Source organism: Oncorhynchus nerka, unplaced genomic scaffold, assembly GCF_034236695.1.
Source record: "Oncorhynchus nerka isolate Pitt River unplaced genomic scaffold, Oner_Uvic_2.0 unplaced_scaffold_1135, whole genome shotgun sequence".
Lineage (NCBI taxonomy): Eukaryota > Metazoa > Chordata > Actinopteri > Salmoniformes > Salmonidae > Oncorhynchus > Oncorhynchus nerka.
This window is the reverse complement of record NW_027040192.1, coordinates 126912-140662: the sequence shown is the minus strand read 5'-3', so window position 1 is coordinate 140662 and position 13751 is coordinate 126912. Positions and strand designations below refer to the sequence as shown.

General features: G+C 45.3%; 1 long non-coding RNA gene and 1 pseudogene across 1 annotated transcript; both read right to left on the bottom strand.

Annotated features, from left to right (window-relative positions):
* LOC135570065 (zinc finger protein 850-like) overlaps positions 1–13751 on the bottom strand; it is a 102194-nt pseudogene that overhangs the window by 17284 nt on the left and 71159 nt on the right.
* Positions 1707–2550, bottom strand: LOC135570059 (uncharacterized). Its single transcript, XR_010463416.1, has 3 exons — positions 2452–2550; positions 1985–2082; positions 1707–1852 (listed from the first exon to the last, which is right to left on the bottom strand). It is a non-coding gene; the product is annotated as an uncharacterized LOC135570059 (long non-coding RNA).

Here is a 13751-nt window from a genome sequence, read left to right as displayed (position 1 = left end):
GAGAGCTTGGACCACAGTCTCAAAAAGAACCATTAGTAACACACTATGCCGTCATGGATTAAAATCCTGCAACGCACGCAAGGTCCCCCTGCTCAAGCCAGCGCATGTCCAGGCCCGTCTGAAGTTTGCCAATGACCATCTGGATGATCCAGAGGAGGAATCGGAGAAGGTCATGTGGTATGATGAGACAAAAATAGAGCTTTTTGGTCTAAACTCCACTCACCGTGTTTGGAGGAAGAAGAAGGATGAGTACAACCCCAAGAACACCATCCCAACCGTGAAGCATGGAGGTGGAAACATCATTCTTTGGGGATGATTTTCTGCAAAGGGGACAGGACGACTGCACTGTATTGAGGGGAGGATGGATCGGGCCATGTATCGCGAGATCTTGGCCAACAACCTCCTTCCCTCAGTAAGAGTATTAAAGATGGGTCGTGGCTGGGTCTTCCAGCATGACAACGACCCGAAACACACAGCCAGGGCAACTAAGGAGTGGCTCCGTAAGAAGCAACTCAAGGTCCTGGAGTGGCCTAGCCAGTCTCCAGACCTGAACCCAATAGAAAATCGTTGGAGCGAGCTGAAAGTCTGTATTGCCCAGCGACAGCCCCGAAATCTGAAGGATCTGGAGAAGGTCTGTATGGAGGAGTGGGCCAAAATCCCTGCTGCAGTGTGTGCAAACCTGGTCAAGAACTACAGGAAACATATGATCTCTGTAATTGCAAACAAAGGTTTCTGTACCAAACATTAAGTTCTGCTTTTCTGATGTATCAAATACTTATGTCATGCAATAAAATGCAAATTAATTACTTAAAAATCATACAATGCGATTTTCTGGATTTTTGTTTTAGATTCCGTCTCTCACAGTTGAAGTGTACCCATGATAAAAATGACAGACCTCTACATGCTTTGTAAGTAGGAAAACCTGCAAAATCGGCAGTGTGTTAAATACTTGTTCTCCCCACTGTGTATAGAGAACCAGTCAAAAGTGGACACACCTACTCATTCAAGGGTTTTTCTTTATTTTTTAAAACTATTTTCTACATTGTAGAATAATAGTGAAGACATCAAAACTATGAAACAACACAAATGGAATCATGTAGTAAACAAAAAGTGTTAAACAAATCAAAATATATTTTATATTTGAGATTCTTCAAAGTAGCCACCCTTTGTCTTGATGACAGCTTTGCGCACTCTTGGCATTCTCTCAACCAGCTTCATGAGGTAGTCATCTGGAAAGCATTTCAATTAACAGGTGTGCCTTGTTTAAATATTAATTTGTGTTTTTCCTTCTTAGTGCGTTTGAGCCAATCAGTTGTCTTGTGACAAGTTAAAGGGGTATACAGAAGACAGCCCTATTTGGTAAAAGACCAAGTCCAAGAAGGAGAGTGATGGAGTGCTACATCAGATGACCTGGCCTTCACAATCACCCGACCTCAACCCAAATTGAGATGAATTGAGATGAGTTGGACCGCAGAGTGACGGAAAAGTAGCCAACATGTGCCCAGCATGTGAGAACTCCTTCAAGACTGTTGGAAAAGCATTCCAGGTTAAGCTGGTTGAGAGAATACCAAGAGTGTGCAAAGTTGTTTTTGTTTTAGTTGGGGACAGCCCTACTGGGAACAGATACCAGTGGGCAGATCTATTTTATTTGTTCAAACTAAACTACAGCACTTACTTTGGTGCGTCAAATCTGATCCTTTCTTCTTCTCCTCTCTCTCACAGTTCCACTCAGCCCCGTTGTTTTCCTGCAGTCCACCAGCAGCACAGACAACCTCTTCATACCCAGCAGTAACGTGCTACCAGGAGAGGCACGACACAGGGACTCCGGGAGGGTGGAAGGGCTAGCGTTGTCCTGGTAACCATAAAGAGGGGACACAGACACATATCATTATGGATGCTGATGTCACTGTTGTCATAAAGTGCTTACAGAAACATCCCAGACCCAGATAGAGCAAGCTGTATGCTAGACCAGACCAAGCTGTACCATCTGGTGTTCTGATCTGGAGAGACTCTTCTCTGTCTCGTCAGCATCAGGATGTTGTTGAGGCTCCCCAGAGGATCCATGATAGTCATGTCTCTCTCCTGTTTGAACGAGAACATCAAACAGATGGTGAACTTATTACCATCATCAATTATTACTGTCTATTACAGTCATAGGGTCTTATCAGAGGCATTAATATCTCTAAATTAATTGGGTGCCTTTTGTGTCCCTTTGATATTTTAAGTATAAATTATGCTCCATTATTACATTTTAAAAGCCTGTTATATATATTTAAATCTCATTTAAAAGTCCCAAAAATATATGTAACAATGGCAGATTGACCCTTTAACAATTTATATAGTACTGAACATCACATTGAAGTGAAAAACGTAAGTAGAATGCCCCTTAAAAACCACACATTAGTTCAACAACTGCATAATTTGTGCCCCTGATTTTAAGACAGTACTCACTGGTGTTAATCTGATATTCTGTCTTCCTCCTTCACCTTTACTGAGATAGAACCTTTTAGAGAGGAAGAGTATGCTTTCTCTTCTTTCCCTATAACAGCCTCCTCTGAAAGGTTTCCATTCTGAAAGGTTCTTTCTCTCCTTTCACTGTAATATCATCCTCTTCGTCTTTCACGACAATGTTCAGCGCCAGAGCTTCTGTAATTTCTCTTCGGACAACAGCAGACAGCAGACATCCTTCTTTAGCAGGGGATGAGTAGTTTAATGAGCTCATGGTCAGGGATGTCAGCTAGCTAGTTAGCATTAGCGAATAGCCTAGTGCTAGCCTCAGTATCCATCTTTAACAAATTTGCAAATTGAACAAGCAAATTAGGTTCAAGTTAACGTCAACTGAAATGTGTTTTAAACACTGCGATTAGCTAATGTACATTAACATGGCCTAAAACGTCAATCTTTCAGTTTTATGTTGTCTAGCAAGCTACCGAGGTGGTTGAAATAGTATCCATGTTGTTGTTCCTGAAGAAGCGTCCCGTCCAGTCCATTATACGTCACGCAAGAAGCATCACCTGAAAGACGCTCATCGCCATCTGCTGACTGGAGTGGGTAACGCAGTTTGGAAACAATAGTTACAACACTTTTTGTATTGGAAAGAACGTCATAATTATTTAACAATAAGCTGATATATTTTCTTACGTCTTACAACTAATACTTTACTGTACACAGACAGTAGAAACGTAATATGAATATGTAGATGATGAATAAATAATTCCATGAATAGGTAGTGTGTTTATACACATTTACTCTGTTAATTTTTTATCTAGATGTGACCATACTATTCCCTTAAAGCTACGCTACAAAGCTACAACAGGTGTAGACATTACCGTGAAATTCTTACTGACAAGCCCTTAACCAACAATGTAGTTAAGAAAAATAAGAGGTAAGAAAAAAAGTTACACAATAAAAAAACTATACCGTGGCTACAGAGTCAATGTGGAGGCTGTATACAGGGGGTACCAGTACAGAGTCAATGTGGAGGCTGTATACAGGGGGTACCAGTACAGAGTCAATGTGGAGGCTATATACAGGGGGTACCAGTACAGAGTCAATGTGGAGGCTGTATACAGGGGGTACCAGTACAGAGTCAATGTGAAGGCTATATACTGGGGGTACCAGTACAGAGTCAATGTGGAGGCTGTATACAGGGGGTACGGGTACAGAGTCAATATGAAGGCTGTATACAGGGGGTACCAGTACAGAGTCAATGTGGAGGCTATATACAGGGGTACCAGTACAGAGTCAATGTGGAGGCTGTATACAGGAGGTACCAGTACAGAGTCAATGTGGAGGCTATATACAGGGGGTACCAGTACAGAGTCACTACAGGGTGTCAGATGTGGAGGCTATATACAGGGGGTACCAGTACAGAGTCAATGTGGAGGCTATATACAGGGGGTACCAACATATGTGGAGGCTATAGGTGTACAGGAGGTACCAGTACCAGTACAGAGTCAATGTGGAGGCTATATACAGGGGGTACCAGTACAGAGTCAATGTGGAGGCTATATACAGGATGTACCAGTACAGAGTCAATGTGGAGGCTATATACATGGGGTACCAGTACAGAGTCAATGTGGAGGCTATATACAGGGGTACCAGTACAGAGTCAATGTGGAGGCTATATACAGGTCAATGTGGAGGGTACCAGTACAGAGTCAATGTGGAGGCTATATACAGGGGGTACCAGTACAGAGTCAATGTGGAGGCTATATACAGGGGTACCAATGTGGAGTACACAGAGTCAATGTGGAGGCTATATACAGGAGGTACCAGTACAGAGTCAATGTGGAGGCTATATACAGGTGGTACCAGTACAGAGTCAATGTGGAGGCTATATACAGGAGGTACCTGTACAGAGTCAATGTGGAGGCTATATACAGGGGTACCAGTACAGAGTCAATGTGGAGGCTATATACAGGAGGTACCAGTACAGAGTCAATGTGGAGGCTATATACAGGGGGTACCAGTACAGAGTCAATGTGGAGACTATATACAGGAGGTACCAGTACAGAGTCAATGTGGAGGCTATATACAGGAGGTACCAGTGCAGAGTCAATGTGGAGGCTAAATACAGGGGGTACCAGTACAGAGTCAATGTGGAGGCTATATACAGGGGGTACCAGTACAGAGTCAATGTGGAGGCTATATACAGGAGGTACCAGTCAGAGTCAATGTGGAGTCTATATACAGGAGGTACAGAGTCAATGTGGAGGCTATATACAGAGGGGTACCAGTACAAAGTCAATGTGGAGGCTATATACAGGAGGTACCAGTGCAGAGTCAATGTGGAGGCTAAATACAGGGGTACCAGTACAGAGTCAATGTGGAGGCTATATACAGGGGGTACCAGTACAGAGTCAATGTGGAGGCTATATACAGGGGGTACCAGTACAGAGTCAATGTGGAGGCTATATACAGGGGGTACCAGTACAGAGTCAATGTGGAGACTATATACAGGAGGTACCAGTACAGAGTCAATGTGGAGGCTATATACAGGAGGTACCAGTGCAGAGTCAATGTGGAGGCTATATACAGGGGTACCAGTACAGAGTCAATGTGGAGGCTATATACAGGGGGTACCAGTACAGAGTCAATGTGGAGGCTATATACAGGAGGTATAGAGTCTAGGAGGTATAGAGTCTATATACAGGAGGTACAGAGTCAATGTGGAGGCTATATACAGGGGGTACCAGTACAAAGTCAATGTGGAGGTAATATACAGGTGGTACCAGTACAGAGTCAATGTGGAGGCTATATACAGGAGGTACCAGTACAGAGTCAATGTGGAGGCTAGACTCACTCCAATTTGCTTACCACCCAAATAGGTCCACAGACGATGCAATCTCAACCACACTGCACACTGCCCTAACCCATCTGGACAAGAGGAATACCTATGTGAGAATGCTGTTCATCGACTACAGCTCGGCATTCAACACCATAGTACCCTCCAGCTTGTCATCAAGCTCGAGACCCTGGGTCTCGACCCGCCCTGTGCAACTGGGTACTGGACTTCCTGATGGGCCGCCCCAGGTGGTGAGGGTAGGCAACAACATCTCCTCCCCGCTGATCCTCAACACTGGGGCCCCACAAGGGTGCGTTTTGAGCCCTCTCCTGTACTCCCTGTTCACCCACGACTGTGTGGCCACGCACGCCTCCAACTCAATCATCAAGTTTGCGGACGACACAACAGTGGTAGGCTTGATTACCAACAACGACGAGACGGCCTACAGGGAGGAGATGAGGGCCCTCGGAGTGTGGTGTCAGGAAAATAACCTCACACTCAACGTCATCAAAACTAAGGAGATGATTGTGGACTTCAGGAAACAGCAGAGGGAACACCCCCCTATCCACATCGATGGAACAGTAGTAGAGAGGGTAGCAAGTTTTAAGTTCCTCGGCATACACATCACAGACAAACTGAATTGGTCCACTCACACAGACAGCATCGTGAAGAAGGCGCAGCAGCGACTCTTCAACCTCAGGAGGCTGAAGAAATGCGGCTTGTCACCAAAAGCACTCACAAACTTCTACAGATGCACAATCGAGGGGGTACTAGTACAGAGTCAATGTGGAGGCTATATACAGGGGGTACCAGTACCGAGTCAATGTGGAGGCTATATACAGGGGGTACCAGTACAGAGTCAATGTGGAGGCTATATACAGGGGGTACCAGTAGAGAGTCAATGTGGAGGCTATATACAGGGGGTACCAGTACAGAGTCAATATGGAGGTTATATACAGGGGGTACAAGTACAGAGTTAATGTGGAGGTTATATACAGGGGGTACCAGTACAGAGTCAATGTGGAGGCTATATACAGGGGGTACCAGTACCGAGTCAATGTGGAGGCTATATACAGGGGGTACCAGTACAGAGTCAATGTGGAGGCTATATACAGGGGGTACCAGTACAGAGTCTATGTGGAGGCTATATACAGGGGGTACCAGTACAGAGTCAATGTGGAGACTATATACAGGGGGTACCAGTACAGAGTCAATGTGGAGGCTATATACAGGGGGTACCAGTACCGAGTCAATGTGGAGGCTATATACAGGGGGTACCAGTACAGAGTCAATGTGGAGACTATATACAGGGGTACCAGTACAGAGTCAATGTGGAGGCTATATACAGGGGGTACCAGTACAGAGTCAATGTGGAGGCTATATACAGGGGTACCAGTACAGAGTCAATATGGAGGTTATATACAGGGGTACAAGTACAGAGTTAATGTGGAGGTTATATACAGGGGGTACCAGTACAGAGTCAATGTGGAGGCTATATACAGGGGGTACCAGTACCGAGTCAATGTGGAGGCTATATACAGGGGGTACCAGTACAGAGTCAATGTGGAGGCTATATACAGGGGGTACCAGTACAGAGTCTATGTGGAGGCTATATACAGGGGGTACCAGTACAGAGTCAATGTGGAGACTATATACAGGGGGTACCAGTACAGAGTCAATGTGGAGGCTATATACAGGGGGTACCAGTACCGAGTCAATGTGGAGGCTATATACAGGGGGTACCAGTACAGAGTCAATGTGGAGACTATATACAGGGGGTACCAGTACAGAGTCAATGTGGAGGCTATATACAGGGGGTACCAGTACCGAGTCAATGTGGAGGCTATATACAGGGGGTACCAGTACAGAGTCAATGTGGAGACTATATACAGGGGGTACTAGTACAGAGTCAATGTGGAGGCTATATACAGGGGGTACCAGTACAGAGTCAATGTGGAGACTATATACAGGGGGTACTAGTACAGAGTCAATGTGGAGGCTATATACAGGGGGTACCAGTACAGAGTCAATGTGGAGGCTATATACAGGAGGTACCAGTACAGAGTCAATGTGGAGGCTATATACAGGAGGTACCAGTACAGAGTCAATGTGGAGGCTATATACAGGAGGTACCAGTACAGAGTCAATGTGGAGGCTATATACAGGAGGTACCAGTACAGAGTCAATGTGGAGGCTATATACAGGGGTTACCAGTACAGAGTCAATGTACTGAGGTACAGATCAGGAGCAGGTGTTGAAATAAAATACATACAGCTTTATACAGTTTGATTTAATGAGGCTTAATGACCAAAAGCACAATTCTATTTTTGTAAACATGAGACAAGTGTACGAGCAGAATGTGGCCACCGTGGCCTTCTCTCATGAACTTTAAGTAGCCTTTATTTGTTGTGATATAATCCATTCGAGACAGGATTGTGTCACGGATCTGGGGAAGTGGACCAAAGCATTTCTGCAGCATTGAAGGTCCTAAAGAACACAGTGTCCGTCATCATTCTTAAATGGAAAGTTTGGAACCACCAAGACTTCCTAGTGCTGGCCGCCCAGCCAAACCGAACAATTGGGGGAGAAGGGCCTTGGTCAGGGACGTTACTAAGAACCCAATGGTCACTCTGACAAGACTTCCTCTGCGGAGATGGGAGAACCTTCCAGAAGGACAACCATCTCTGCAGCACTCCACCAATTTGGCCTTTTTGGTAGAGTGGCTACACAGAAGCCACTTCTCAGTAAAAGGCACATGAAAGTCTGTTTGGAGTTTGCCAAAAGGCACCTAAAGGACTCTCAGACCATGAGAAACAAGATTCTCTGATCTGATGAAACCAAGATTAAACACTTTGGCCTGAATGCCAAGCGTCAGGTCTGGAGGAAACCTGGCAATATCCCTACGGTGAATCGTGGTGATGCAATATCATGGTGTTATTGGGGATATTTTTCAGCGGCAGGGACTGGGAGACTAGTCAGGATCGAGGGAAAGATGTACGGAGCAAAGTACAGAGAGATAATTGATGAAAACCTGCTCAAGAGCACTCATGACCTGGGGCAAAGGTTCACCTTCCAACAGGACAACGACCCTAAGCACACAGCGAAGACAACATAGAAGTGGCTTCGGGACAAGTCTCTGAATGTCCTTGAGTGGCCCAGCCAGAGCCCGGATTTGAACCCGATCGAACAACTCTGAAGAAATCCTGAAAATAGCTGTGCAGTGATGCTCTCCATCCAACCTGACAGATCTTGAGAGGATCTGCAGAGAAGAATGGGAGAAACTCCACAAATACAGGGGTGCCAATGTTACGCCCCTGAAAACAGGGGAGAAATAATCACGAGAGTGATACGGTGTTGTATTCTCAAGTCAACATTTAGTTCAATCATTTCACAAAAGTAACACATTACCTAACAGAAAACCCATTATACAAATAACACAGCAAAATATCTTATTAACAACACGCACGTTCATTCACAATCGACATAAAATGGCAGCTACTCTCAGTACGATGCTATCCTTCACTTCAACCGAGCAGGGCTAATATTACTCTCTTCAAACTTAACTCTAACTTCCTCAAGACGTTACTAAAACACACCTTAAACACTCTTGACATGTTTGCTAGTTATAACATTTAAATTACTATTTTTATCATCAATAAAGTACCTGAAAACAGGGGAGAAATAATCACGAGAGTGATACGGTGTTGTATTCTCAAGTCAACATTTAGTTCAATGAGAAAAGACCGCGAATTTCCCCAGGAATATGGGTGGAGACCAGAGCAATCGATCTCCGGCTCATAGATTAAAAGCATTTCGTAGATCACAGATTAACACTTTTAGGCACCACAAAATAAAGTAATCAATATAACGTTTACACATTACTCTCACAATTCGTACCCTTTGACAGATTTGAACTTTAACACAATTATGAATGTTATCAATCTCTATCAACTAATACTGAATGCATCTTTTTAACCTTAGATGTTTCAAGATCCTCACATACTATGAACTTACTAATACTTTTCAATGTATAACAGGCTATGAATATGTCCTTTAACCTGTCACACCAAGATTGTAGTCTTATACCCAAGGCGGCTTGAGGCTATAATCACTGCTAAAAGTGCTTCAACAAAGCACTGAGTTAAGGTTCTGAATACTTATTTAAATGTGATATTTCAGTTTTAATATTTAAATGCATTTGCAAACATTTCTAAAATCCTGTTGTTGCTTCGTCATTATAGGGTGTTGTTGTGCAGATTCATGAGGAAAACCTCCCAATTTAATCAATTTTAGAATATTCCAGTAAATTCAGGAAGTAAACTGAAAATTCCAATTCTCTTCTATGGTTTTCAATGAGGAAAATGTGGAATTTGGTTTACTTTCTGAATTGACTGGAAATTAAATGGATTTGACTTCAAACCTGGTTTTACTACAAATCTGTCAACTTCATCGTTTAGTCAATCGATGTTATAATGCATAAAGCTCACAGATGTGCTTGTTCTCATTCAGAGTAAATTATTCTAATTGAATAAAACAGAATTAAACAAATCAAATGTATTATGCACCTGAATAACTTCAACAACCTGATTGATTCTCTGGTTGATTCTCTGCTCAACAACACTGATCGCGTGAGAGACTGGATGACGGCTTCCTGCTCCCTCTTCCATAGTGGGAACACTGATGGCTCAACATGGGCTTCCTGGTTATGAAAGAAAGTGTGGTGGTCAATGGTAGCCTCTCCCATTGTTTGAAGCAGTTGTAGTCTTTGTTGGCATGTATCCAGACCCCAGAATGGTAGTAGAAAGGAGCCTGTTCCCCGCATGCTTCCTCACAGTCATTGGCTGGATCGACCACTCCCCCACCTGACCACAGGACCAGTATTGCTGTCTGATCTTCATTCCTACAGCCTTCATCACCGTCCCTGGAGTCTCTTCACAGTCTGATCTTCATTCCTACAGCCTTCATCTCCGTCCCTGGAGTCTCTTCACTGTCTGATCTTCATTCCTACAGCCTTCATTACTGCCCCTGGAGTCTCTTCACTGTCTGATCTTCATTCCTACAGCCTTCATCACCGTCCCTGGAGTCTCTTCACTGAGTAAGTAAAGATAGTATAAGAAACCTCTCCCATTCTACTTGTCTATTATCTTTGTTTAGAAATAGTCATTTGTGTGACCTACTGATTTTCCCTACAATTCATTTTAAGGATTTAGAAATATAGAAATGGTAGAATGAGGAATGTCAGTCTGGAATATAAATATATACAGTTGGTTTACAATGTATATGATGGTGTGTCTAGACATTATGGACCGTATATGAATATAAAAGGTGTGTACAGCAGTAGTTATATAGGATGAGCCTTGACTAGAATACAGGATGGAGTACTGGGTAGTAGACATTTACATCATTTACATTTAAGTCATTTAGCAGACGCTCTTATCCAGAGCGACTTACAAATTGGTGCATTCACCTTATGACATCCAGTGGAACAGTAGTGCATCTAAATCTTTTAAGGGGGGGGTGAGAGGGATTACTTTATCCTATCCTAGGTATTCCTTAAAGAGGTGGGGTTTCAGGTGTCTCCGGAAGGTGGTGATTGACTCCGCTGTCCTGGCGTCGTGAGGGAGTTTGTTCCACCATTGGGGGGCCAGAGCAGCGAACAGTTTTGACTGGGCTGAGCGGGAACTGTACTTCCTCAGTGGTAGGGAGGCGAGCAGGCCAGAGGTGGATGAACGCAGTGCCCTTGTTTGGGTGTAGGGCCTGATCAGAGCCTGGAGGTACTGAGGTGCCGTTCCCCTCACAGCTCTGTAGGCAAGCACCATGGTCTTGTAGCGGATGCGAGCTTCAACTGGAAGCCAGTGAGAGAGCGGAGGAGCGGGGTGACGTGAGAGAACTTGGGAAGGTTGAACACCAGACGGGCTGCGGCGTTCTGGATGAGTTGTAGGGGTTTAATGGCACAGGCAGGGAGCCCAGCCAACAGCGAGTTGCAGTAATCCAGACGGGAGATGACGAGTGCCTGGATTAGGACCTGCGCCGCTTCCTGTGTGAGGCAGGGTCGTACTCTGCGGATGTTGTAGAGCATGAACCTACAGGAACGGGCCACCGCCTTGATGTTAGTTGAGAACGACAGGGTGTTGTCCAGGATCACGCCAAGGTTCTTAGCGCTCTGGGAGGAGGACACAATGGAGTTGTCAACCGTGATGGCGAGATCATGGAACGGGCAGTCCTTCCCGGGAGGAAGAGCAGCTCCGTCTTGCCGAGGTTCAGCTTGAGGTGGTGATCCGTCATCCACACTGATATGTCTGCCAGACATGCAGAGATGCGATTCGCCACCTGGTCATCAGAAGGGGAAAGGAGAAGATTAATTGTGTGTCGTCTGCATAGCAATGATAGGAGAGACCATGTGAGGTTATGACAGAGCCAAGTGACTTGGTGTATAGCGAGAATAGGAGAGGGCCTAGAACAGAGCCCTGGGGGACACCAGTGGTGAGAGCACGTGGTGTGGAGACGGATTCTCGCCACGCCACCTGGTAGGAGCGACCTGTCAGGTAGGACGCAATCCAAGCGTGGGCCGCGCCGGAGATGCCCAACTCGGAGAGGGTGGAGAGGAGGATCTGATGGTTCACAGTATCGAAGGCAGCCGATAGGTCTAGAAGGATGAGAGCAGAGGAGAGAGAGTTAGCTTTAGCAGTGCGGAGCGCCTCCGTGATACAGAGAAGAGCAGTCTCAGTTGAATGACTAGTCTTGAAACCTGACTGATTTGGATCAAGAAGGTCATTCTGAGAGAGATAGCGGGAGAGCTGGCCAAGGACGGCACGTTCAAGAGTTTTGGAGAGAAAAGAAAGAAGGGATACTGGTCTGTAGTTGTTGACATCGGAGGGATCGAGTGTAGGTTTTTTCAGAAGGGGTGCAACTCTCGCTCTCTTGAAGACGGAAGGGACGTAGCCAGCGGTCAGGGATGAGTTGATGAGCGAGGTGAGGTAAGGGAGATGGTCTCCGGAAATGGTCTGGAGAAGAGAGGAGGGGATAGGGTCAAGCGGGCAGGTTGTTGGGCCCCCGGCCGTCACAAGACGCGAGATTTCATCTGGAGAGAGGGGGAGAAAGAGGTCAGAGCACAGGGTAGGGCAGTGTGAGCAGAACCAGCGGTGTCGTTTGACTTAGCAAACGAGGATCGGATGTCGTCGACCTTCTTTTCAAAATGGTTGACGAAGTCATCTGCAGAGAGGGAGGAGGGGGAGGGGGAGGAGGATTCAGGAGGGAGGAGAAGGTTGCAAAGAGCTTCCTAGGGTTAGAGGCAGATGCTTGGAATTTAGAGTGGTAGAAAGTGGCTTTAGCAGCAGAGAGAGAAGAGGAAAATGTAGAGAGGAGGGAGTGAAAGGATGTCAGGTCCGCAGGAGGCGAGTTTTCCTCCATTTCCGCTCGGCTGCCCGGAGCCCCTGTTCTGTGAGCTCGCAATGAGTCGTCGAGCCACGGGGCGGGAGGGGGAGGACCGAGCCGGCCTGGAGGATAGGGGACATAGAGAGTCAAAGGATGCAGAAAGGGAGGAGAGGAGGGTTGAGGAGGCAGAATCAGGAGATAGGTTGGAGAAGGTTTGAGCAGAGGGAAGAGATGATAGGATGGAAGAGGAGAGAGTAGCGGGGAGAGAGAGCGAAGGTTGGGGGCGCGATACCATCCGAGTAGGGGCAGTGTGGGAAGTGTTGGATGAGAGCGAGAGGGAGAAGGATACAAGGTAGTAGACGGCTAGTAACAGTGACTAAGTTCAGGGCAGGGTACTGGGCGGAGGCTGGCTAGAAGTGACTATTTGAACATTCATATTGGACAGCCTTACCTATAGAGTAGCACCACCACCCATCAGCCCATTCTCTTCTTGATGTCAAAGCTGCAGTGTATTGTTGCTATAGGAGTTTATGATTAATAATCCTATTTACTTCAAGACACACTAAGATGTCACCATACTATTCATTTAAAGCCCCTCTGTCAGATATAAATCATCAGAGTGGGAAACCAACTGACATGGAAACAATGGAGCAAATGTATCACTATCAGAGGGGTGTATTATGACATCATATAGAACTACTCAGACATTCCAAATATCACTAGATTATCAGAGGGGTGAATTATGACATCAGATAGAACTACTCAGACATTCCAAATCAGGCTTCATCCACATCATGAAGGTGGATATTGATCCAACCATTTCAAAAGTAATGACCGGGCTGATGGAAACAGGATATGCCTGTACACTTTTATAAATGCCGACAGACTATTTGTTAAATCATTTGACAATTTGTTTGTATATTTGTGTCAGTAAAAATGTCTAAGTGAGAAATGGCTGTGGAAACTCCTTAATGATAACAACCACATCTTAGTTAACTTGGAGTCACATGATATGTTGTGTGGTCCTCCCACTATGAATTGAGAAACCATGTAGTTTATTAGGCTACAGATGAAATAAGTTATGAACTTC